This window comes from Euprymna scolopes, chromosome 14, assembly GCF_053919585.1.
Source record: "Euprymna scolopes isolate OS-2025 chromosome 14, ASM5391958v1, whole genome shotgun sequence".
NCBI classification, from domain to species: Eukaryota; Metazoa; Mollusca; class Cephalopoda; order Sepiida; family Sepiolidae; genus Euprymna; species Euprymna scolopes.
Genome location: NC_136495.1, coordinates 3,340,370 through 3,367,500, shown reverse-complemented (window position 1 = coordinate 3,367,500; position 27,131 = coordinate 3,340,370). Strand labels below are relative to the sequence as shown.

Below are 27,131 nucleotides of genomic sequence, written 5' to 3'. Positions count from 1 at the left end.
AAAACTATTCATCACCAAATTTAAAGATAAGCATAATAATTTTTTCGCATTAAAAATCACACCTCCCTTATCAAGTACATACCTCTCTCCTTAAGGTATCTACCAAACATACCTCTGAGATTTCACATATAAGATCCCAGAAAATGCACTTTTAAAACTTAAATCTACATAAAATTTTATTACTACACCATCTTTTTCAGCAATATGACTATACCTACTATTTCCAAGTAATTTCTCTACATACTCAAAACGTTTATCTATTTCCCTGAATTCATCTATTATAATTTTGACACTTGGCGTACATATGTATGTTATATCCCAAATCAAATCTTGTCCCTCACAAATAAAACTTAATATATAATTAGCCTAAATTTAAACTTTATTTTTGTAGTAATTAATATCAATAGATTTCTCTACTATATTAAACCACTCTTAATAATTCCTCCCAAATCACCCACTCTATACTCTGACAAGTTTCAACCTCTCACAACCACATAGTACATTATAAATGTAAACAGTTTATAATATGAATTCTTATATAAAATAAACTTGAAGACTAACTCTGAAATATTTTTATTTGAATCTACACCAAACAAATAAAAAAAAACATTATACCTATTCATGCAGGCGTAAATCTTTTCGATCAATTATTTAGACTTATTTTATATCTGAAGTTATTTCATCTGCAGCCGTTTATATACAATGTTTAATAGTTTGAAATCCATTACTCTTGACATTTTGATTTTTATTTTAAACACTTTCTTCCCATTATTGTTACAATTATTATTATTAACAATTATCGTTATCAATTATGACAAATATTTACTCCTTATTACCTTATTGTTTAACTATCATATATCATATACATGATTATATCTAAGCATAGTGACCAATTAATTATATACATTTGGAGATTTTATTATTATTATTATTATTATTATTATTTATATTATTATTTTTCAACTTCCAAATCTTCGCGTAGTAAATAAGTAATAAGACTATGATGAAGAATTGGGAGTTCCAGTAGAGGGAGTGGACTGGGATGGGGGACAAATGGAAAAGAGAAAGACATGCCTTAGTATCACCATAATAAATTATTTATTGTTTCCTCTTTTCATTTTTCTTTTCCCTTCTTCCTTCATTGTTTTTTTTTCTTTTCCCTTGCTTCCTTTTCTTTTAAACTCTTCACTAATGTATGTAGCGCTGCGGTATACAAGAGGGTAACGTCAGTTGTACATTCTCTACTCACATAAAAGTGTTAGTAAAATTAAAAGCATATTTATAACTGAATAACCTAGATTAAATATGAAACCCCTTATGTCATAGATATGTCACACTTATATCCCCCTACTGATTGAAACTGTTGTGGTGGCACCCACTCATTTACATATGTGGATAATATTTAACATAAATAGCAAGACTCGGTTAGTCTGAGTGTGTGTTAACCAGAAGCCACCGAAGGCCGAGCCGAGAGCAGATATGTTCTCCAGCCAAGACTCTTACTTGACAACCATTATGTAAATATACTGTAAATATACTTTTCCTAATACACTTTTTATTGATCTACCTTTGTTTGTTGAGTCTTAATTTGTATTGCCTTATATGTTATTTGGTTCAACCTCCAAACATAACAGTTGGCGACGAAGATGAACGTCAAACATAACAGAAACTATACGCACTAATATGTTGAAGATTTAGGCTGTTATTTAATATTTACGTAAATATATATATATATATATATATATATATATATATATATGTATATGTATAAAATAAATCGAATTCTTCAGAACAGTTCTCTACAAACAAAAAGCATTCCACGTGTTTTACTTTTATATATTTCTAAAGCATTTTGCATCCCACTAAATCTTCAAGCTAAAAATCTATAGAACGACATAATTATGTTCATCTTTGAGATGTCCACGTATAATGTTCTCGGAATTGTACGCCATGACACTATGATGCAGCCATATCGAAATAATAATTAGCTTTTAGATTTAGTGATTGTTTTTGCAGGAGGTTTTGAGTAGACAAGATTTGGCACCTTCATCAAATAAAAAAAATTATATCGACATATTAGCATTTATTATTGACAATGCCATATACAATGTACTAAATTACACACGCATAGCCAAGATCATATGTAATGATATATATATAGTGATATATGAAGTGATATATATATGTATATATATGAGTATATATATATATTTATATATATATATATATGTATATATATACATGTATATATACATATGTATATATATATGTATATATATATGCATATATATGTATATGTGTATATATGTATATGTATATACGTATATGTATATGCATACACACACATATATATCTATATATACATGTATATATACATATGTATATATATGTATATATACATGTATATATACATATGTATATATATGCATATATATATATGCATATGTGTATATATGTATATGCATATACGTATGTGTATATGTATACACACATACACACATATATATATATACATATATATATATACATATATATATATATATATGGTGTAATCCCATAAGTTCTGTCCGAAATTTTACTTTTGTTTTTTAATTGAACGAAACTGAAAAAATATTGTAGTCAGTTAAAATGCATCTAACCATAAAACCATTAAAAATTGCATAATATATATAATATTTTTAAATATTTTTATGTTTAGATGCATTTTTAATGATTACATTTTTTTACAGAACCACGAAATTTTAATTTAAATTGATTACAACCATACTAACATAGAAATACTTACGAATCAGTTGAGGCATATAATACTTTATGAGTTCGAGAAAGGAAACTCGGCAGCCGAAGCGGCTAGAAATATTCACTCAGTTTATGGAAAGGAATGTGTGAATTAGGGAACTTGCAGGAGATATTCGAAATTCGGAAGTGAAGATTTCATTCTGTAAGATGAAGATCGAACCGGTCTTCCAGTTGAGTTTGATGATAAGTTCCTTGAAGTAAATGTTGCTTTTTTTAGTTGCTGAATTGGCAATAAAATTGGGTTCATACCATACAACTGTCTATCTTTAACAACTTGGAAAATGGTGCCTAATGAATTGTCTGAAGACAATCTCAAATCCCGAGTTGACATCTGCTCTTCAGAATTCTTTCCAACTTTCTTCACCTTTTTGGATAGACTTGTGACTGCTGACGAAAAATGGACCGTTATCGAAATGTTAAGCGTCGAAGACAAGGGTTTGGTAAAGGGGAATAGATCTTCAGGAGAATAAGGCTCTTCATTTAATAGTGTGGGATTGCCGAGGAATACTCCACTTTAAATTGTTATCATATAATGCAACAATTCATTCTCAAATCTAGTGTTAGTAATTAGAGCGTTTAAACCAAGATTTGTGGGGAAAAAGATCTGCTCTAGTGAAGCGAAAAGGGGTTATGTTTCATCAGGAACATTCTATGACCCAACACAGAAAGATTCGGTAAACTTGGTGGGGAAAAATTTCTCATCCACCCTGTTTTCCTGACCTTGCTCTTTCAGACTACCCTTTGTTTCGTAGCTTACAAAATCATTTGGGAGGAACAGCTTTTGTATTACAGAAAGCTGCACCCATACTTGCCCCCATACTTACAAAACTGTTTAAGTGTTGCCTTAAGGAGAAGTGCTTCCCAACGCGCTTGAATCAGTATACCCTGTATTTAAGAATTCAGGTGATAAGTCATCTCCCTCTCAATACAGATCAATAAGTCTCCTGTGTGTCATGAGTAAGTTGTTGGAATCCATATTAAATAAACAAGTACTCAACCACCTCAGCAGAAACAACCTTCTTAGTGACATGCAATATGGTTTCCGTTCTGCAAGATCTACAGCAGATGTGCTAACGGTTATATCTCATAGAATTACATGCTTTTGACATATCACAGGCCTTCGATCGGGTATGACATAAAGGCCTACTTCACAAGATGTCCAGCAAACGTATAACTGGAGATGTTTTCTCAATCATTAAATCATTTCTCTCTGATAGACTCATAAATGTTGTGGTTGATAGGCAGAAATAGAGGCCCAGAGTGTTAATGCTGGAGTCTTTTAGGGGTTCATTTTAGGGGTCCAACTCTCTTCCTAATCTGCATCAATGATTTTCCAAGACACATACTTAAATCATTCGTTGACATCTATGGTGATGACACGACCATCTATGGCAACACATCAAAGGCCGTAAATGACAAAATTCTCTCCAGTTCTCTCTCCACAGATATTGGGCGCATGGTACAGTAGAGGAAGAGGTGGCTGGTTCTTTTTAATGCATCTAAAACCAAGGTCTTATCTTTACATCATCAACGCTCTGATCCCCATCTGGCATCAATTGAAATGGATGGCTCTCATCTAGGGGAGGCTCAATGTTTTGATAAGCTTCTGGGATTGACCTTTACTCCTGACCTGAAATGAAACACGTGCATCAAGTCTGTTGCCAAGGTCGCTGGAAAAATAGCAGGATCCTTCTACCGCTCCAGAAGTTATCTCACTACTGATGCAATTCTCTATCTATATAAAAGCCAAGTACGCCCAAGGATGGGATACTGCTGCCATATCTGGACAGGAGCTGCTAAAAATGGCCTACCCTGCCTTGACAGAGTACAAAATAGACTTCGTTGGTTAGTGGGATTCCCTTTTCTCTTCCATGCAACCTCTCTCCCACAGAAGAGACGTTGCGAGCCTGCCTTTGTTTTATCGTTACTTCCATGGCAAGTGCCCATTTGAACTCCAATCTCTGGTCCATCCTCGCCAATCTTTCACGATAAACACGTCCAGCTGAAACCAATATAAAATATTTTCACCACTCTTTATTTGTGCCCAAACGAAAACGTAGATTCCATGAACAAAGCTTTTTTCTTAGAAGTGCACGCCAGTGAAACTCGCTTTCATTTGCCTGTTTCCCACCTGACTACAACTTGGATGTCTTCAAGTCCAACATAAACAAATTACTGATGAACCGCCCCCTTAAGTAAGACACTTTCTCAAATTTCCAATACTAACGATTACTACGATACCATCCCATTGATTACTGTACACACAATAACCCTTATCCCCGAGTGGTTTCCGGACCTTGATAAGTGGTGACTATCAGGTTAAAAATAGCTGTTGAAACTGACATTTATGAGTTCTTCAAATCAATGCCAACGGAGATTTTACAGTGATGGAATTAAGAAGCTTGTTAATAGATGGAAGGAAGTCATTGATAATCAGGGAAAGTATATTAATGAGTAAATCTTTAATAAAATGTAACATTTCGTCAATATTTTTCTTTATTCAAAAATTCTGGCAGACTTTATTGAATGACCTGATATCTAGTCATCTACAGACGGATTGGTTCGCTGTATAACAACTCTTTATTGGGGTTAGATTAGCACTTGACTCAAGCCAGGATTAAAACTCGATCACCCAGCCGATAGTTAGCGCTACTCACCGTTACGCTATTAGGCCGATGCTGAGATGGGTATGCGAAATTACAATGTTAAACATTGCCCAAATGCCTAAGCTCTACGCTAGCGGCAGTTTGTTATTTCCCTCCCCAATATGCTCAAACAAAGATAGGGAGCATTTATAGTCATCCACAGTAGACTTTTTTTTGTAGTATCACAGCCCGTCACTGCGGATATATATATATATATATATATATATATATATATATATATATATATATATATATATATATGTGTGTGTGTGTGTGTGTGTGTGTGTGTGGGTGTGTGGGTGTATAAACTAATATGAGTTAATATTTTCTCTCCCAAGTTAGGTGTATTATTTATATACTTCCATAACACAAAATGCATGTTAATATATTGTTTCGATTTACAACTGACTTATATTAGAATCCAATTCTGAATGAATTATTCTAATAACATCTTAAGTAAGAGTACAAGCTAAGTATACCTTTTTCATCTCCCTCACTCTCGTGTCCTCTTTCCTATTTATGAATTTTCCGTCAACATTCACACTTTTTTATTTGTGAAGCTATGTTCTATTATTTCTTAATATATTTTTAATGTAAGCATGTAAATAAATGGAAAAATACGGCACTTTACACCTATCTACATAAGGAAAAAAAATGGAATAATTAAGCTTGGTTTTAGAGGCACTGAAGATTGTGATTAACATTTTTCTATATTGTCCAACACCATCGAGTTCAGGAAAGAGAAAATCAACAAAATCATGATCACTAATACGTCAAAGTGATTGTACAAACTTGGCCACATATATAATGTTGACAAATATATATAGTAAAAATTACTTAAACCTTTAAGGAGAAACTTATCTGTAGCTAATCGTATACATCGTTCAACAGAGATTGCATTTTACCTTGAGGAGAAACTTTTATACCATGAGAAACTATATACGTGATCCAACATAGCAACTACATCAATCTATGAATAAAAGGTGGTAGGGGGTATAAGAATGATTAATCACAGCTGGATTTATATATGCCACTCAATACTCAAAGGATTTGAGGTCGTCGAATAGAGTAGATTAAATACAATGTTGATGACAAATCCAATTGGATTATTTTGATCATTTCGATGAGAAAAGCTGTTAAGGTTAGTCAGTCTTATTAAAAAGATATCCGATGAGACAAGTCATTAATGTATATATATATATATATATATATATATATATATATATATATATATATATATATAAAGAGAGAGACAGATAGATAGATAGATAGATAGATAGATAGATAGATATATGGGCAGGTGTTTTATTAATTCTTTTACGAAAGTAACCCCATACACACGCATCCCCACACACACAGATCCCCACACACACACTCATTAAGACACAAATACAGATATGTATGGGCACACACATACATATATTTAATACTATTTCATTTAATCACATAAAATAATAAAAGACGTTATAATTCTATGCGTAAAATTGCAGTATTTTCTTCAACAGTGTTCAATACATTAGTAGAGTATTTACTTCAACGGTTCTCACTACGTAAGTAGAGGTAGTCAGTTTCGAAAATGTGTATGGTAATTAAACTACATAGAATATTCCGCGTTTCATCTTTGTGAGAATTCCTCAGGCTTTTGCTAAGAGTTTTGGCAGAATGGTCTGGCACTTAGAGGACAAACGTGTAGTTTACCTCTCCTTTCCGTAAGTGTGTTTTATTGGAAAGAGTGAGTTATATTCTGTTATGTATAGAATGTTGACCTCTTTCCGACCTACTTGTAGTTAAATACGTTGTTTTGGTTTATATTTCAGAAATTCTTTCAGTCTTATAAAGTGATTTATTATAGAAATGCATATGTTTATTTCATTTTTTATTTTATTTTTTAAATAAAAAATACTAATAATGAACAGGATGAATGCAACTGCAGATTCCGCACACTAACAAATATCAAACCAAAAGCGTTGTTTATCAGGACACAATATTTTTAACGAAAATCCGAATAGGATGAAATATTACGTAGATATGACCTCCTTAGATTTCAAAATCAGATATTATAACCATAAGAGTGTGTCCAATAACAACAAAACGAACACCAAATAAGAAAAGCACTAACAAACCAATACTGGGAACTCAAAGAAAGTAGCCGTTCGCAATAAATCAAATGAAAAATACTAAGACAAGCCAAGCGAGTGCAATTAGGGACCTAAACGATCTATTAATCAGAAATTTGACATCAAACTCTTTAATATGAAATTCAATTAATTTTTTTTAAAATATGACATTCATTTAATTTTTTTAAATATTAAATTCAGTTAGATTTTTTGGAATATGACATTCAGTTCAATTTTTTTAAATAGTACATTCAGTTAAACTTTTTAAATTTGTACATACAGTTAAACTTTTTTAAATATTACATTCAGTTAATTTTTTTAAATATGAAATCCATTTAAACGTTTTTAATATGACAGTCAATTATTTTTTTTAATATGACATTCAGTTAAATATTTTTAAATATGAAATTCAGTTTAACTTTTTTAACATATTTTTTGGATATGACATTCAGTTAAACATTTTAAAATATGACATTCAGTTAAACATTTTTAAATATGAAATTCAGTTTAACTTTTTAAAATATGACATTCAGTTAAATGTTTTCATTGTGGAAATTGTCTCAGACAATACATATAACTACTTGCTGTAAGAAACTAGAAAAATACTTCTACAAAATCAATTTTTTTTTAGATTTTCATGATTATTTATCAAATAAATTTCAAAATTACTCAGACTAAATGAACATTTATTTTTTTATTAATAACGGAGGGAGCTCCCGATGTTGCCCGGTCGTAAAATACGTAAAAGTATAATATTTTTATTAGTCCTGATTTCGTACATAGTAATGGCAGAGGGGTAGGGTTTACTCGGTCGTAAAATACGCTTAAATATGATATTATAATTTGTCCAGATTTCGCATTTATTATTATAGAGTCGTGATTTCAAATGTTTAAAATAAAACGTATTTGGGTGCCATCAGTAAGAATAGCTTTCAAAACGGGTTACGATACAAATGTACCAACGTGACACGCATATGGACTGATTAAAAATTAATAAACTGCACCAGATAAATGTACCAGATGTATGACGATTTCAATTTTTGCTCATTTATGATCCCTTATAAACAATTTAAACCAGCTGAAGACCCATAAAAGAACGAGCCGTAGAAAGAACAAAAACAATCATGTTAGGCCACTATCGCCGCTCTGCGATTTTAGTTTCGGAGGAGATAGAGTTTGAAAATATGGAGACAGACATATATATCCGTTTAAATGATTTATTAAGGAATAATTTTACTGGATATACACAGACATGACAAAAATAAAAAAAAACATCCAAAGAAACAGACTGTTTCAATAAACACATAATTTATTGAAAAAAAAAACGTCAAAAATTTAATAACTAATACTTGATTTAATAACTAATACTATGCTTCAAAGGTTTCAGTCAAATTCTTACTGAAGGAGCCTCCATACCCATACCCACCGTCGGGATGAAAATTGTGACAGGTGAAAATTACATTGCTCCATACCAATACCCACCGGTCCAAAATGTCGTAGGTTCCTTCACCATCTCACGAACCTATATTTTCTGCATTTGATATGGGCAGGATAAAATAGAGGTTTCTTTCTCGCAACTCTATCTTACGGATTGTGAAGATATATGTCAGCTGGTCTGGAGCTGACACCAGCTTGTTTTGCAATGTCAGTGGATTTGCAGCGAGGATCCTCTTCAACATTTCTTTTCACAAGACACAAGGTTTCTTTCAGAGCGTCCGACAACTGTGATGAGGTTTTGTGCACTCTTTGTCCTCTTTTGTGAATTGTACGACCACTATAAACAGTAGTTAAGGAAATTGAAAGGTTTCCATGGTATTTTGACTAAGACAATCTTCATCTTCATCCACCATATATCTAAAGTAATGGCAAAAACACTAGAGGATGACCTCCAATCAGTAGTGGAATGGGGACAAAAATGGAGGGTCACGTTCAATGCCACCAAGACAAAACTGGTTTCATTCAATAATTACAAGAAACCTTCTCTACCACCTATAGCAATGGCCAACAACTCTTTATCTGAGAGTACGTCTCTCAAGCTCCTTGGCCTAACGTTCACAGGAAACATGAGTTGGAACAGTTACATCGAGGGCATTGCCAGGGCCGCTGCAAGGAAGGTGGGCTCTCTCTACCGTGCTAGAAAACTTCTAAAACCCGAAAGTATCCTGTACCTCTATAAGGCCACTATTCGCCCATGTATGGAGTATTGCTGCCATATTTGGGCCTGTGCATCGGCTACTAGTCTCTCGCTCCTTGCCAGGGTTCAAAAGAGAGTTGCAAATCTGATAGGCCCTAAACTGGCATCTAAACTTCAGCCTCTGTCCCATCGTCGAAACGTTGCATCCCTCTGCCTGTTCTACAAGTATTATAATGGTGAACGCTCTGAAGAACTGCAAGCACTTGTGCCCCCACGACGTGAACACCCTCGACAAACCCGACAAGCTGCAAAATCCCACCCCCACACTGTAGAGATCCCTAGATGTAAAAGATCTTTCTACTCCAGTAGTTTCTTCACCAGAACTGCTAGACTTTGGAATTCCATTCCAGGTCACTGCTTCCCCAACTGTACTGACATGCATAAGTTCAAGTGCAACGTGAACCAACATCTCGCTGCCCTAATCCCTACATAGTACCCCAGTAGATGTTTCCCCTGATAGTAGCCCCCTACACCAAAGTGGCAATGTGCCTTGTTTGGGGTGAAAATGTAATAAAAAAAACATTCTGACAGCGCTGATGCTCCTTTGGTTCGTTACATGCTTTAATTTCATTAGATGCAATTTTAATGAAATACTCTTAATTTATTTCATCACCATTCTTATATGTATATATAAGTAAGCATACAACAATCTTAGAGAAATCTTTGTGTATATTTTTCTGTCATGTCTATATATTTATGTGTGTGTGGAAATTCATTGTGTGTGGAAATATATTCGAAATATGACATGTTCACTCAACTCTATTAATCATGAAATATTAATTTGAAAAACTAGTGACAATTTGTTTAATCCAGGTTTAGTTTCTTTGTACTCCCCATGCTTTTTCGTCACCCTCTTTACATATCTCGCACATATAGTCCCTTTCCCTTCTCTCCCCAACTATATAGAAAATATGATCATATATTATTTTTTAATAGACGACTCTAATCTATGTAGCACAATATTACTTTCTATGTGTTTATTTGTATTTATAAATTTATTTCATTTGGGTAAGTTCTACATTTTAAATACGATATATATTATTTCTATAGAAATGTAACTACACTCCTATTCTCCGTGTGTTATTGTTTTTTTCTGTAACAAAATCATTTTTCGCGATCCAGAAAATATCAACTTTATCAAAACGTAGAAATTTCCGTGGAATTTTTACGAATTCGTACAGAGTAGCCTTCCTAAAGAAAGAGCGCTCTGGATTATTAAACTTTTGCTAGGCATCTCCGCTGGCTCTTCCCGGTAGGGACGCCCCAGGCTGTAAGAAATAAACTTACGTGGCAGGAAAGTTGGGCAACGACCTGGATGGGTTAACTTCCTAGGATTACTTAGAAGCACACCTCTGCCCGAGGACACAAGGTTATCTCCTACTCAAAAATTGCTAAGAATCTTCCATGCTGCGTTGAGGATGTATTCTATATTAACGAAGATATAACTTGCTCAAGTTGAGCTAAATGTATGCGAGTTGAATATTTTGGGGGGTTGTTTTTCAAAGGGTGAGGGGGTAGTTTACTTCGATCAATTGTTTAAATTCCTACAATAAGATTTATATCGCGTGTGATAGCAATAAGAAATCAATTGTCATTGCCTGCCCTCCTAAGCAACATCGGGTATCCCTGCTAGTTCTCTATATTTACAGCGAAAGGAAATCTTCCTTAATGATATGATTTCATTTCGCTTAGAAACATACGTATGTTAGTATATTATTATGCTAAGCGCCATTTTGAACCAGACATAGAGGAGTGTGTATTTTTATTGCTTTTCAAATAATATATTCCATTTTAAATTATGCCAACGCTTTTTCCTCTCACCCCTTCTGTTTCAATCTTATTTTACGCATCTTGCTTGATGACAAAACTACACGGATAATATCAGTATCGCTTCTGCTTTTCTTTCTAACCGAACTCGCAGTCATGTCCATAGTTTTTCTTCGTCTCCGGTCGGACTACTTCATTTTATTCTATAGCGTCCCATTTCCATCTCCGAGACGTGCTTCTGACGACAAAGGCGTTGTTGGAGACGGCACTCACAGTGTCAACATCTGCAACACTCCAACTTCGTCTTGCTCACGCTTCACTTTATTCCCCGCATACAAAATGGCCGCTAAAGAGTTTCCGCTTGTCATTTGGATTGGCCGAGAAAAAGCGTTCAATATTTGCAATAGTAAACGCAATATCGATCCGATTAATGTACACATAAGCCGCAACAATTATACGTTTTAATTTCATTTCCAATGCTTTTCATCCTTCGATTTTTCGTTCATTTTACAAATTCTTCACGATGTTTATTCATCACATAAATATTGGGAAAATAATTACAGACTGATTTCTTTATTGCAGTGATTTAAGCCAGAATATTTTAGAAGAACTATAAAGACGGTATATTATGAACTAGCTGGACGCCCGGCGTTGCCCTGTCGTACAATATGTTTTAAAATGATATTTAAATTTATGTAGATTGCGTAAGTATTTTTTTATAGAATGAATCCTCTATTAATTATGTATTACGAGGAATAATTTGCTCGGTGGACGAATTCGAAAAACAATATAACAAAATAAAAAAAATAATAATTGATAATGATTATATCATTTATCAAATTCCGTCTGCGTTTATATACAATATTACGTCCGCTAATTTTGGATTTAACAATAACTGTCCTGGAAAAGTCACTTTTGATTGATGTTTACTTTTGAAATATGCGAAGTAAGAAATGATTTGTGGCGATTTTAAATGATATCTCTTTTACCGTAAATTGAACTCATTTATAAGAAAAAGGTAAACGAAGTGATTCTTTGTAAATTTAGCATTCTGTAGAAAATAACTAGCTTAGTTGAAGGAACGAATAATGGCATGGTGGATTTATAGAAATTTAACGATGATCTAGTGTGTAACGATACAGACTGACAACATGGGTGTTCTAGGTTCGAATCCAGCCTGTACCATAAAAATCACTAAAGATGCTAGCAATCTAATCTGGTTCTATGTAGTCTTTCTAGAATAATTATGATTAGAGTAATATCGTAGAAAATACCAATAATAGAACAGTTTGATTCATACGAGGTGATGATGATCTTCTTGCCACTTCGATCAAATTTTAATGTGATAAAATCCAGATCCTCAATAAAAAATACTCTAAACTGAAAGAATCGCTACAGCTGCAAAAAAAATTCTCCTGCACTGAGCGCGGACAGAAAAGCTGAAATATAGAATCTGAAGCAATACTTAACTTTACTCTAAGCTCAAATGCATAGGAGATGGTGATAGGATATTTAAATAGATTCCAAGGTTTTCATATCCGAGAAGTTGTAATCATCTCTCATATAAAATTCAGAGTTATAAGGCGTCTCCAACACCCTTTAATTGTTAATTCCAGCTCCAAACTGACTCTAGTTTGTAAATAATGCGAAGGGCCGTCCTACTTAGCGCCTGAGACTCAACGGTTTTTTATTTTTTTTATTTTTTTAGATCTGACTTGATAGTTTGGAAGACAACTCATCTAGGATGAATTCTGTTAAACTCGTGAGTGGCAAGAATTAAAAGAGCTTTTCAGGAGTACAAAAAATCTACCCCTACTAATGATAAGAAGAAAAGAAAAAGATAGAGTAACACTACATAGAAGGAAGAAAATTAAAACTGTATAATCGTAAATTAAGCACCTTTCCACTCACAAATATTGTATAACCAGTACCAACTGGCACTTTACACAATAGTATAGAAACTCAATGACGATGAAAAGACTGAGAAGATTAGTCACCAACCTGACCTCCACTGGATTAGTACGAATGGAACTGATAACTAAGGTAGGCTAATTGCTACCCAAATGCCAATGATGATCAATGACCATTGTCAGCGAGAAGTCAATGGTAAGCGGTTGTTGCGATGATTATCTAATTTACTCCTTCGAGATGATCAGGAGTACTGGAAATCTGAAGAGACTTGTTGTCATTTAGATCCCACGAAACACAACCGGTTGTTGTCAGTGAGCAATGCCTGATAATAACCTGTGTAAAAATCCTAGTAAGTAAATATTAATAATAATAATATGCTATAAATTTTCTTGAGTTGGTTATTTCTAACACATTTTTGTTAACAGAAAAGACCAATCTTTTGTAACAAAACAAACATACGTTTTTGGACCAAGTCATTTAAAAACCAACAAGTTATTGCATTCAAAAACAAATTCTATTCAATTATAATCACAAATACAATAAAAGGTAATACTTATGTCAGTTTGACGATTGTCAGTTTCCAACACGGTTGTTCTGGAGAATGTTCTTCTTGTTGAAGAAAATTATGTACGATAGGTGAGACGTGTTTTGTGTTCCTTTCGGTAAATCTTTTCTTTCTTTCTTTTTTGAGCTCCTCTCGTTCTTCCAGTAAATCCTTTAGTGTGTATATATATCCCCCTCAAGTAACAGTGTCAAATTGCATCAAGTCACTTATGTAAATTGCATAAAACGTCTTGTTAAGAATATTTCTAACACACTCCGTCAATTAAATTGCAATACATTTATTGCAATGCAATTAAAGAGTTATTTTATTGGTAGAATATATTCGTATATTTTTATGAAAAGGGAATTTATATATTTTGGACAGGTTGAATTTGTTTATTGGTTTATGGACTTTTTCCTTTTAGAAAAGTTTATTTTAAATGGTTCATTTTTAGAGATTTTTTAATACTTCACCCCCCATATATATATATATATATATATATATATATATAATTAAGTACAATTCACTTACTACAGATATTCAATAGTATCTTTAATTGTTTGAAGGAATTTAGCAGTGGCTTAGCGTTTAGGTCTATTTCCCGATTGAATGGGCACCTCTTTAATACTATAATTATTTTTTTTAAGTTTTGAAATGTTTTATTTTTATGTCCTGTACTAGAATAATTGCCGAAAGATTTAATGGCAGATACTTCCATTTGAGCATTATCTTGGAGACAGGATATTTCCATTGGATATAGGTTAGAAATTGAATGATACTATATTGCCCTAATTCAATTGAATTTGTCAACTCGTATTTTATTGTAAAACCCTATTACATTTTCTAATACCTTGCCTAACATCCGGAAACGTCTAGATTTAATTATACATTTAATTAATACAACATCTACTTTTAATCTATTTCGCCATTTTTTTTTTGTTGCATTTGCATTTCTTATAGGTTTATAAACTCGCCGTTCCTGTTTCTGAATAGTTGAATTTGATTTATGCAATAACATTTTCTTTATTATTTTTTTAATTTCTTTCTTTATTGCAAAGTATTATCTTCATCTTTTAGTTGTTGTTTGACGACGTTTCGGCCAACTACTCCTGTGGCTTTGTCAGATAGTAACGGCGACCGGATAGGAACTCCGAATCTCCTAACTTTTCGGCAAGCTATTCCTCTGACCTTCGTCAAGTCGTAACCACCTGACGAAGGCCAGATGAATAGTTGGCCGAAACGTCGTGACACAACAACTAAAAGAGTACGATAATAGTCCGCACTAAATAAATAAAATTAATAAATTATACTCATCTCAATAATGAATTCCAATTAAATAATATATATATATCATTTCGTTTGTTGAAACATATATTTGGTAGGTTGAAACAACATTTATTTAGTGTTTTTAAACAACATTTAGTTTGTTCAAACATTCAGTTTGTTTATTGCAACAACATTTAGCTTAGTTTATTGTAACAGCATTTATTTAGTGTGTTGAAACAACATTTAGTATGTTGTTATAACATTTATTTAGGGTAATGAAAACATTTTGTATATTGCAACAACATTCAGTTTATTGTTACAACATTTACTTTAGTTTGTTCAAACTGTATTTATTTATGTTCTTGCAAAAGCATTTTGTTTATTGTTAAAACATTTATTTAGTATACCTCTGAATTTCAATATTCCATTAGAGTCTATGAATAAATTTAAATTAGAGACAAAAGAAAAGATAGTTATATAGATTTTGTTTAAATACAAATCTGAGACAATTTTGTTAGAATATATGTTTGTACATAAAGAAAATAAATGTAAAAAAATAAACAAAATTCGTTTACATGTGAGCATGTTTAGAAGTAGAAATTGATTCAAATTGTTTTGTGTTGTGCTAAAAATAGACATGGCCATATCTACCGATTAGGGTTTTTCCTTTTGTGCTGTTCTCAAACTGTATAGCCTAGAGTCTAATACAAAGATTAAATATATGTTAAAATTGGGTTCTTGAAAAAATGTACTAAATTATTCACACGGCATAGTAAGAAACGTTGCATTATATTTTAACAACTTAATAACTACAGTTTTAATAGGGTGAAATTGTTCAGGACTCAGAATTATGACAATATAGTCAAGTATATAGCTTGAACCAGTCTTATGGGACATTTCTCATTTGTACATAAACATTTTTTTTTTATTTTTGCCAGTAAAATATTTTGTTAATTAAAGTATTACATTTGGTAGTGATACATTAAAACAAACAAATGCTCATATTGTCAAAGATGAGAGTTCAATAGAAACGTTGTTTTAATTTGGATTTTGAAATGTTTGAACTGTGCGTAGGTAACGTATTTTATTTTATTCAAATCAAAACAACGTTTCTATTGAACTCTCATTCTTGACGTTATTCTCGCGTTTCCTATGCACAGTTCAAACATTTGAAAATACAACCGCTAGATACAACGCGCGGCTCTATACAAACAGACGTGTTTCTCCAAATTTACAACATGGCAAGGAAGAAGAAAAGAAAAAAAGAAACAAAACAACAACCTGAAGATGGAGTATACCTCCAAAATATATTTGTGATAAATTTTAAACAAGTAAAATATTTGTGTATTTTACTAATATTACGTTGTGATTTGGTTTCAAGCGCACTTGATGCGTATTTGATTTCATTCAAATGCCCATATTGTTATAACGCCTCATCGTACACATTTTGTAAAACTACAACGAAATCGAAGCAGAACTTTTGCAGAGTTTTCACATTCAATATAAACCATTTATATGACGCATTAATTTTTTTTTTAATTTTAGAAGAAAACTTCACTGTTCTATGGGTTCGATAGAAATATTACGAATCGTTTCGTAGAGATAAAAATGTGCTAATCAATGAGATTTCGTTAAGCACCGATAGAGTAGCATTTTTTAGAAAAACAGGATTTGCAATTACGTTTAGCTTTCGTGGGTAGAAAGCAATAATATGCGATAGTTATTTTAATACAAACTGCAACTTTGATCCTGATTTAACAAAATCTGCTGACAAAAAGGCAAAGAAACTTGAGTCAGCACATTATTTTAGAAAGAAATGCCTTTGCAGCGGCAAACCTTATTCCATAAAAAAATTATTTGTGAGGCTTTTATCATTGTAAAATGCGTTTATACAGTATTATATTCATTTCAAAAAAGGATTAGGATACAATATAACTGTTGCAGTAGCGTTACACATAAAGCGAATATTTCAGTTTGGAATGCAAAAAAAAAAAAATGGAATAGCTTTTAAAAGGAATTCTTTTTAAGTCGTTATGAACTCATTTTTTCTAATGTTTTGGAGGTGCTGGTCTATTTGGTGAGAGCTTTGTCTTCTGCGAGCGGCTTTCTTAGCAATTTTAAGTTTAGAACCCATGTTAAATCTCTATCACAAAAATTCACAATATTCAATATAAAGATTTGGAAGTTAACAATATACATCTGTTTAGGGAAGTTCCATTACAATAATTAGCTCCATAGTCAATGGATCTTATTTTTTTTTGTGTTTTTACACCAAGAAGGAGTAATGGTCCATTTAGGCTATTAGGGTACATGGTTATTTTTTGTTTTATGGGTAGCTCTATTACGATTTAAAGAAAGTAATTTCTCTCGTATTTGCTAGTAGTTTTTCTCCTCGGTTTCTTGTTCTCCCAAAAGGCCTTTAAGAACTCCCATGTAAAAGCCTTCCTAATTAGTCTTTAGTAAATAGTTTCTGTGATATCCTCGGGTAATTATTTTAGAGGGAAACAGTTCAGTTCAAAACAATCTGGATTTTTTTTTTTTGCTTTTGTTCGTTCATATTATGGTTTTTTGTTCATATTATTGTTGCTTGGGAGGTGTCAAATTGGTTGAACTTGGAAAAAGGGAAGAAAATTGATTTGCAGTGGTTTCTCCTTTTTTCTTTTTTATTTTATCGAAAAATTCAGTATTGGATTTTTAAGCTGTTCGTTGCTATTTAGCAGTTGAAACGAAATTAACAACGCCATTATTTTGTTGTTTGTTTTGTTTCAAATGTTTTTCTGTACAATTACTTTTGTGCATGCTCTTTTTTATTGAACTATTTTGGAAAATATGTACAAAATTTTCTTTTGTTAGTTATTTCTAACACGTTTTTTTGTATATAAAAAAGAATAATCTTTTCTAGCAAATAACCGTATGTTTTTTGACTAAGGCAATAAATAGCAATTTATTCAAAGATAAATTATATTCAATTATAATCACAAATACAATAAACGGTAATACTTATGTCAGTTTGAAGATCGGCAGTTTCCAAAACAGTTGTTCTGAAGAATTCCTGTTGAAGAAAATTAGGAAACAGAGATAAGGAGAAATGATTTCATTCCTTTCAGTAAATTCTAAAAGGGGTGTGGATGAGAAAAAGATCAAGATAGAACATGTAATAGTAAGAGTGCTAGGAACAATTCCGAAACCCTTTGAAAGAAGAATATGGGAAATTTTAATTCTAGGAATAGCTAGACCGAAAACAACGAATAATGATGATGAGAACAGCTGAAATATTACGACAAACCTTTGAATGAGTCACATACGCGAGTCAGAAAAACTTCTGCAGAGGCAAAACATGAAGAAACATTACATGGAACCACCAGAATCTCGCGGAATGTATTGGAAGATTGAAAAGAAAATAGCTGATAGGTTATGACGATTTTTTTATGCTCCGGATATCAGCATGTAGTAGTAGTAGTAGTAGTAGTAGTAGTAGTAGTAATACTAACAGCAATAACAATAATAATAATAATAATAAGAAGAAGAAGAAAAAGAAGAAGAAGGTGTATAAGGCAAGTTACATTAGGACTTAAGTAAAATTGAACATGTTTCTGTGGTAAGTATAAAATTCGCACATGAAAATACTTTGAATCGGTTTACTTGTTTTGATTTGATCGAAAAATCGACTAACTTGCCGGGTGACAAGCAGGATTTTGATTGAGGAGGTTTTATGAATTGTTCTAACGCAGATTTGAACATATTATCGCAAAATGACATAAAGTACGCACATAAATTCTCGTAGTAAATAATTCACAGAATGAGCGGGAAAATAAAGACGGGATTCTCATGAGTCCTTTTCCATTTATTTCTAGTTTGATATCCGGCGGCTTTGTACAAAAAGAAACCCGCACATGACTCTTGTTATCGCCTTTTCCACACGTTTTCTTTATTAAAAAAATAAACAATTTTTTAAACTTAGAAATTTATATTTACGCATATGTAAACTTTACACATTACGTCAAACTACGCTTGCCAATTTAAATTTTGACAATTTAGCAGCTATTTTCATGGTTAAAAATCAAATCGATTTTGTTCCAAGGGCCAGAATTCGCATATATCAAGTTTCAAGTATGAAGATTACTAAATGATAAAGTAGTTTAGTAGAGATCGTTTCGAGATTGAGGTAGAGATTTACTCGAAATGCAGCACTAAATGTAATTATGCACAATGTAGAAAAATGAACGAATAACACTGCGTGTAAAAGTGAAATAGAAATAGACACCCAATACGAAAACAGGAAAAAACAATGAATTAATAAACTTTATTTTTAATTAGTACAGATATCTAATAAATATATACGGCGTAATCACGTTGACAGACCGGTTCCCGTCAGATCACCGAAGTTAAGCAACGTTGAGCCTAGTCATTACTAAAATAGGTGACCAATTTGAGAAGTCCAGGTGCTGTATGTAGGAGGACGTCGACACCTCCCTGCAAAAAGTTTAAAAAAAACTAACGTCGCCATCTCCTCTAACGGGGATATACATGCGACTGGGGACCGCTTGTGAATTTCCTACTCCCATAAAACTTCCTCCTTTGGAGGAAGCCGGTTAAACCCTGAATAGGGTTGGTGTTAACTGCACACACACGGGCACACATACACATCTAATAAATGATAACGTAAAAACATGAAAATGTAGAAAGATCATAACGTACGGAAAAAAAACATTGCAAGTGTACATAAATGGGTGTAATGTTGTAACTTAATCAAAAAATAAAAGTATGTAAAAGATGATTCAAATAATGTGTGTTAAAAGGCAGAATGCATGTACAACTATTTACGCGTGAAACGTAACAACGTATGTATGAATATATACATTTGAAAGCTATTAACGTGCGTACAAACATAAATGTGTGCGAAAAGTTTAAAGTTAACATAATTGTATTTGAAAGGTGATAACGTACGAATAACCTTAAAGAAGTTCTCAGCCATTTTTCAAGTTGGCACTTTTATTGATAGTACACACAAAAAACTGCGAAGTAAGCACCTCCGGCTGCTGTTCATTTGCTCTGCCGTTCAAACATTTGGAAGCCCCCATGGAAGTCCTCCTGTATGAGTGTGTCAATGACCCTCGTCATATCCTCTTTCATCTCCGTAATTGTCTCACAACGACACCCTTTTATGTTTTTTTGAGCTTAAGAAATAATCAAAAGTCACAAGGAGCAAGGTCTGGATCTGTCTTGGTGTGCATCTTGGTCAAACAGCCTGTGATAAGGACGGAGGTGGGGACTACACCCTTGGCACAAAGTTTATGCAAACTGTCCGCACATTCAGTATTCACGAATAATTGTGTACAGTTCTCACACTGACATCAAACTTTGCAGTTATCGTCTTTATAAACATAAGACAATTCTTATGAAATTCTTTATGTGGTCAATAAACTCTTAGGTTCTGTTTCTCTTACTCCTCCCACACCTCTTCTTATTCTTCACAGCCTTCCTTGAATCTCTTATGTCACTGAAAAACGTATGCTCGCTTCATGCAAGATATTTTAAAAGCAGGCTTGATCATTCCATATGTTTCTGCGGAATTTTGATTACGTTTAAAGCAGAATTTTATTTGTATATCGTTTTTCTGAAGTGTACTCACTCCAGGTTGGATTTTTGAAATTTACCAGCTGTGACAATCAGGCTTTAGTGAGGTGCAATCCAATTCCTGCTGTAGCTGATCATTTAAACCTGAAATCATCAAAAACTGGTCAGTCATCTCATAAGATGGATAGCAATAGCATACTGAGTTTTCAAGACCCTACGACCATTATAAATGCCTGTACAAAAATATTTGGAAACTAACAAAAAAGCACTTCGTACGCACGAACATGACTGCATGACAGAAATACGCGTAAAAGGTTATAACGTACGTACGGACATAAACATACGTATAAATGTACCTATAAAAGTGATAAATATATATGAACATTCCTGTAGGTGAAAGGTGAAAACGTACGTACAAAGAATTGTGTATGAAAAGTGATAATACACATATGAACATAAATGTGGCAGAAAGGTGATAACGTAAATATGAGCATAAACGTGTTAATTGAGATAGCGTATGTGCAAACATGAATGAATATAGAAAGTTGACGTATGTTCAAACATATAGGTATGTAAAGATCCCCCCTTTCATGTAGAGAAATACCTTGTTCAGTAAAGAATGAAAGAAAAATCTCACTTTTGGAATGCTACCTGGATTATTTATCAATTTGAATTATGGCTCTGTCTTTAATATTCAACACTTCTGTAAGTAAAAAGACCTTCAGAGAACTACTAAAACCAATATATATCGATGGCTCTATTCAGTCTGAAAAGACAAAGGATACCCTTGTAGGGGTAGCTGCGCATGTAATTGTGTGGCAATGGTTGCGCAATTTCGAACCATACATTCAATGAATTAGTGCTCCTTAATTCAAGTAGCAAGGAGAAATCCAGGACAACTGGAAACAATGCCGAGGTAAGCGGAGAGCACATACAGCACCTGGAACTCCCAAATAAGGTTACCCATCTGGTACTGGTTAGGCTCATCGTTGCTTAACATTGGTGATTAGACGGGAGCCGGTATGTTAACGTAATTTAGCTGTATTGTTTGTATATATATATATATATATATATATATATATATATATATATATATATATATATATATATATATATATATTTTAATTATTATTACATTTTCACCCCAAACAAGGCACATTGCCACTTTGGTGTAGGGGGCTACTATCAGGGACAACAACTACTGGAGTACAATGTAGGAATTTGGGCAGCAAGATGTCGGTTCACGTTACACTTGAACTCCTGCACGTCAGTACAGTTAGGGAAGCAGGGACCTGGAATGGAATTCCAAAGTCTAGCGGTTCTGGGGAAGAAACTACTGGAGTAGAAAGATCTTTTACATCAGAGGATCTCTACAGAGTGGGGGTGGGATTTAGCAGCCTGTCGGGTTTGTTGATGGTGTTCACGTCGTGGGGGCAAAAGTGCTTGCAGTTCGTCAGAGCATTGACTATTATAATACTTGTAGAACAGGCAGAGGGATGCAACATTTCGTCGATGGGACAGTTCAGGGCCTATCAGATTTGCGACTCTCTTTTAAACCTTATCGAGGAGGGAAAGACTAGTACCAGATGCACCAGCCCAAATATGACAGCAATACTTCAGACATTTTTTTGGTGGCCTTATAGAGGTACAGGATACTTTCGGGTGTTAGTAGTTTTCTAGCACAGTAGAGAGAGCCCACCTTCATTGCAACGGCTCTGGCAATGGCTTCAATGTAATTGTTTCAACTCATGTTTCCTGTGAACGTTAAACCAAGGTGTTTGAAAGATGTACTCTCAGATGAAGAATCGTTGGCCATTGCTATTGGTGCTAGAGAAGCTTTCTTGTAATTATTGAATGAAACTAGTTTAGTGTTGGCGGCATTGAACGTGACCATCCATTTTTGTCCCCATTCCACTACAGATTGGAGGTCATCCTCTAGTGTTTCTGCCATTTCTTTAGATATGTGTTCATTTGTTTTCCTGTCGTGTCTGTTATAGAGTTTTATGTCATCAGTATATATACCCATCTCAGAGGGAGTTATGAATATCAGGAACAGAAAGAGGTCATTTATGAATATCAGGAACAGTAGAGGTCCAAGGATAGACCCTTGGGGTACTCTTGCATTTATATCATATTGCTTAGAAGTACGACCGCCGAGGACAACCTGGATTTTTCTCTTATCTAAGAAGGATTAAATTATGTATTCTACCAGTGATACCGTATGAGCTAATTTTCCTGAGGAGACCTAAAATATTTTGGCTAAAAGTGGGAGGAGGCTAATCGGGTTATAATTTAATGGGTCAGTTCTTTTGCCAGAATTCTTGAATACTTGTACCACAGAAGCACTTTTCCAACAGCCCTGAAAGCAAGATTCATTAAGGCATTTGTTGCAGAGTTTGGAGAGAACTGGAGTTACTTCGGCTGAGTATGTTTTAATAGCACAGCTGGGATGAGATCAGGTCCACATGCTTTTGAAGTATCAAGGTTTTTTTTTATGATAGCATGCAGCTGAGCAAAGGTGATTTTTAGATCGTCTAGCATGGCGTCTGTCCGCATAAGAAAGTCAGGTAGGGGGTGGTTGGAAGGGTCCAGTGTGGAGTTTGAGGCAAACCCACGGGCAAGCATGTTAGCCTTCTTGGTTGCTGAGCAAACAACCGCGTGATTGTTGGTTAGAAGGGGAATTGTTGATTGCCCATTATTTACTACACTGTTGTAGATTTTCCAGAGGTCAGGAGTTCCTAGTTTTTATGTATAGATGTTTAGTGATGACTATTAAGCAGTTAGCATGTGAGGGTTAGGGGCTGGAATTAAGGATTCTACTACAAATGCTGTGCAATGTAGGAGTTTAGTGGCGGTTTGGTGGGAAGGAGCAGGTGGTTAGCGATCAAGAGACAGAGGTTATTTACTTACAAATAACAGTAGATCTCCATTAGGATTTAGTTTCAGGTAAGGTTTAGTCTTAAGAAAAAAAAAATTTTTGGCATACAGGTTAGACAAAGGTAGATCGTCTTGGAGGTAAAATGATACATTGGAATTTCGTAGCTAGCTGTTAGGTGTTTTTTTCAGTAATAAGAGGAACAACTAGTTCATGGTGATTCGGAATTCGTATTCTGTATTTATAGGCAGTCATTAAGGTCAGGAACAGAGCATTGCATCTACTCAGAAAAATAACCCTAGTATCACAGCTAAGATACTGTATATTCCAGTTACAAATATAGTGAATGTTAAATTATAAGCTATGTTCAGTGGTTTGGTATGGATATCATGGGGGTCACTTTGTAAATACAAGCAAGCATATGGTAATTGCAGATATTAAGTATACTACTTAAATAAAGTTCTTCTGTCTTCTACTGTAGAAAAAATAAATCCTCGCTTCTGTTAGGTTAAGAATTCTCTCTTGCCTAAGCTTTCAATTTTTCGAGTCAAATTTAAAGAACTACACACGGCTCGCATACCTCATGCCAGAATGTCCGACCGTTCCAGCTCCACCCCATAATAAATGCTATAATGGAACTTTTATAAAATTGGAAAGTCTGGGTATTTTTAACTCGTTTTAAAACATCTGATTAAGAAGTAATACATTTAGGGTTACGTATAAACATTAGATTAACTAGAAGTAATGCATACTTTAGAAAAAAAAGCCGCGTGGTTTGGAGTTCAGATAATATGCAAATATAATTTGGGGAATGATCAATTTCGTGCGAGGACCTTTTTTTCTCTCGTTTTAAATATAAGAAAAAGTATTGGTTTATAATAGTATATTTGAAAAAAATATTTAGGAAAAAGATAAATAAAAAGAAAACAAGAAAAATATTCACGATATATATATATATGTGTGTATATATATATATATATATATATATATATATATTATGCCAGGTCATGTCATATGCTACTGGGACCATGTAACCCAGTACTAACTGCCTCATGGTCGGGTCACTGGCGACTTAACTGGTTTCCCCACAAGACTTGTTTCGTAAGGAGGGCGGCTGGTCTCCCTGAAGGATTAAAAACAAGACCTTCCAATGAATGCACCCTTTTCTCGGAGTCGAAGGCCCACTAGCACCATGTGTGTTTGTGTGTATGTATGTGTGTGTTGGGGTGGAGAGGGCTCCCGTAATTCGTGGTTAAGGCATCCTTTCTAGGAGAAGCAAATCTCTGAGTTAAAACCCGTAAAGCGGGAGACCAGTACTCTGCAGTTAAGGATGTTGCTGGCTATCTTGCTCTTGCTTGTTGTTTGATCTCAACATTTGGAACCAAGAGAGAGAGACTTAGCTATCGTACAAAGTTAAGACTCTGTAACATCATCTGTGTATAGATACTCCCTCAGGCATTTGTCTATAAAAATGGTCCTGTGGCGATGGAAGTCATTTTTAGGCTCATGGACTAAAAGTCTGACAAGATGTTGCAATCATATATATATATATATATATATATATATATATATATATATATATATATATATATTCTATGACATAAGCATGGAATAGACCACAGGTTTTACATCGTGTATATATACACTTGTGCCCGATATTATTCATACCCCCCTTGAAAATTGAGTTTATTAGGTGTAACTTTTGTAAGAATTTATTGTTTACGTCCATATTGATACATATTCTTAATAAACCTCTTCTGATCATTTTTGTCATTTTAAAATCTCGGGATACTTGTAATAAAAGAAATATACAGCTATTTATAAAATCTGCAATGTTCAAAAATAATCATACCCCCTTATTTTTTCAATATTAATCGAGTTTCTGACTCTTTGTTTTCTGTTTGATTCTTATTTTGAATGCTTTTATACAACCTTTGATTAATTTCATTTCGTTTTTTGCATTTTTCAGAAATTAAAATGATATCAACTGAAAACCAATAAAAGAATAAAAATTATTAGAATGGGGAAGAAAAAAGAGCTTAGTAATGATCTTAGGACTAAAATTGTGAATTCACATAAGGATGGTTTAGGTTACAAGTCAATTTCCAAGAAATTTGAGGTCCCTACAGCAACAGTACAGAGCATCATCAAAAAATTCCAGAGCCACCACACAACAAACAACTTGATTGGTAGAGGAAGGAAAAGGAAACTGTCTGCTAGAGCCACCAGGAATATTGTAAGAAGTGTTAATGCAAATCCAACCACCACTAATAAGGACATTTTAGAAAATCTGGAGTCTTCTGGCATAAAAATATCAAGGCAAACATTGCAAAGGACTCTGCATGAAAATGGTCTGAAAGGAAGAAGACCAAGAAGGACTCTATTGCACACCGGAAAACACCTTGCAGCACGTCTAAAGTTTGCTAGGACCCATGTGAATTCTCCAGAGTCCGTTTTCTCAAGTATTTTGTGGACTGACGAAACAAAAATTGAATTGTTTGGCCATATGGATGCTTCTTACGTTTGGCGGAAGAAAGGAGAAGCTTACAACCCAAAGAACACCATACCCACGGTGAAACATGGTGGTGGTAGCCTAATGTTTTGGGGCTCCTTTTCGGCTAGTGGTCCAGGTAGTTTGGTCAAGATAGATGGAACCATGAAGAAGGAGCAATATTTGGAGATACTCCAGAAAAACATTAGACAGGATGCGGAGTAGCTCCATTTAGGACCAAACTGGGTCCTTCAACAGGATAATAATCCAAAACATACTGCCAAAATAGTCAAGAAATGGTTTGAGGATAATCAAATTAATGTTTTGGAATGGCCTAGCCAGAGTCCCGACCTGAACCCTATCGAAAACCTCTGGCACATATTGAAAACTGAGGTTAAAAAGCGGAAACCTAGAAATTTGAGGGATTTGGAGAACTACTGCATTGAAGAATGGTCAAAAATCAGTGTTGATGCTTGTAAAAACCTTGTTGATAAATATCCCAAACGGTTACAGGCAGTTATTAAGAATAAAGGGCATGCTATTGACTATTAGTAAGAGAGGTATGAATAATTTTGAACTAGTGCCATTATTGTTTTTCTTTTTATAATGTTTCAAACTTGCATAATTTATTTATTTGTTGAGTTTAAATTAAATGCTTATGCTTGATTTATTGTTTGAAATCCCTTTAATATTGTCTACCTTCTGGTTTGAGCAATATTCTTATAGAAATCTCAAAGATCCGAGGGGTATGAATAATATCGGGCACAAGTGTATATATATATATATATATATATATATATATATATATATGTGTGTGTGTGTGTCTGTGTGTGTGTGTCTGTGTGTGTGTTAGTGTACTACCATTCTACTACTAAAAATACACCGTTTTCACCCGTGTAGCGAAATAAACACTGTCCCGCCCATCGAGACGAATAGAGTTATATGTAA

General features: G+C 33.7%; 1 protein-coding gene and 1 pseudogene across 1 annotated transcript in view; both read left to right on the top strand.

Annotated features, from left to right (window-relative positions):
* Nucleotides 1-27,131, top strand: part of LOC145292845 (cGMP-dependent protein kinase 1-like) — a 736,944-nt gene that overhangs the window by 117,539 nt on the left and 592,274 nt on the right. The window lies entirely within an intron of this gene.
* LOC145293420 (5S ribosomal RNA) lies at nucleotides 19,576-19,694 on the top strand (annotated as a pseudogene).